The following is a 1,266-nucleotide window of genomic DNA, read 5'->3' on the forward strand; positions in this document are numbered from 1 at the left end:
GTGGCAATCCATCCTCTGGTGTGGTGCTGCCGCAGGAGCCCCTTCCCTGCCCATCCCACTCTGATCCCAGCCCCTCGGCACTGCTGTGCCCATCCCTCTGCCCTGGGAGCTGCAGTGCTCCCCCCCAGCCCCCAGGGAATCCCCCCAGACCATGTGCAGAAGGATGTGGGCTATGGCTGGGCACATTCCAGGCTGCTGGGGAGCAGGGCCCGGTGCAGGGGCTGTCAGGTTCTTGAGCCACTGCCTGGACCTCCCCCTGGCAATTCCTTGTCCCAGCTGCCCAAAGCTGCAGAGATACATGCTGTTTCCCTTCCATCCTCCAAATCTTGTCTCCTTCTTCCCAGAAGCCAGGGAGCAGATTTTTTCCCCAAATGACTGCAGCTGCCACATTGGTCCCAATCTGGAGCTGCTTCTGGCCTTCTCCTTTCTGGGCTCTGCAATCCCACACCAGCCTGGCTGCAGGGTCTCTGGGGCAGAGCTCTGCCCTGGGACCTGATGCATGGGGGAAGGGTTTGGTCCCTGAGAAATGAGCCCCAGACATACAGAATGAGCCCTCAAATTCGCTGCTCTCCCCAGGAGAAGCTGGCAAGTCCCTCCAGAGCAAAGCAGCATCTGAAGGAGTGACACAGGCGTTTGCGTCGGTGTTGGGTGCCCCCGTGACTGCTTGGCCATCTGTGAAGGAGCCCAGTTTCATGACTGTGGAGCCTGTGCAGGTCTGGCTCCTCTGGGAGATGCGGAGTGGGGGAGCTGTGCCCCCTGGCCACTCTCAGAGCTCGTGGGGGCCAGGCTGTGGAACAGGCATGACACTGTTGTCCCCGGGTTGTGGTTGTGTCCAGGAGGTTGTGGTGGGAAGCACAGAGGGGCAGCCCAGTGCCAGGGTCCTGTGGGGGATATTGCCTGGGCATTTTGATTTTGGCACCACCTGGAAGTGGGGGAGGCGTAGTTTAGCCTGGATTGGTTTTCCAGGCCAGATTATCCCTGTTCTGTCACAGGACAGTGTCAATCCCACAGGCCAGGGAGGCAGCACTGCTTTTCCAGCAGTGACACCAGGTTACAGGCTCAGCCCGCAGCCTCTCCCACCCAGTCCATCCATCCCACTGCCCTCTTTGCACGGGATCACACATTCACATGCAGGGTTGCAGGTACCTGAACTTAGCCCAGCTCTGCAGCAGCTTTGGTGCCAGAGCTTTGGAACACCTTTGGCACTGCAGTACCCCAGGAGATGGCAAGCCAAATGAGTCTGTGCCCAGCACAGTATTGGGGCTG

General features: G+C 59.7%; 1 protein-coding gene across 3 annotated transcripts in view; it reads left to right on the forward strand.

Annotated features, from left to right (window-relative positions):
• Positions 1–1,266, forward strand: part of PRR35 (proline rich 35) — a 24,495-nt gene that overhangs the window by 16,288 nt on the left and 6,941 nt on the right. The window lies entirely within an intron of this gene.

Source organism: Corvus brachyrhynchos, unplaced genomic scaffold (genome assembly GCF_000691975.1).
Source record: "Corvus brachyrhynchos isolate BGI_N302 unplaced genomic scaffold, ASM69197v1 scaffold369, whole genome shotgun sequence".
Lineage (NCBI taxonomy): Eukaryota > Metazoa > Chordata > Aves > Passeriformes > Corvidae > Corvus > Corvus brachyrhynchos.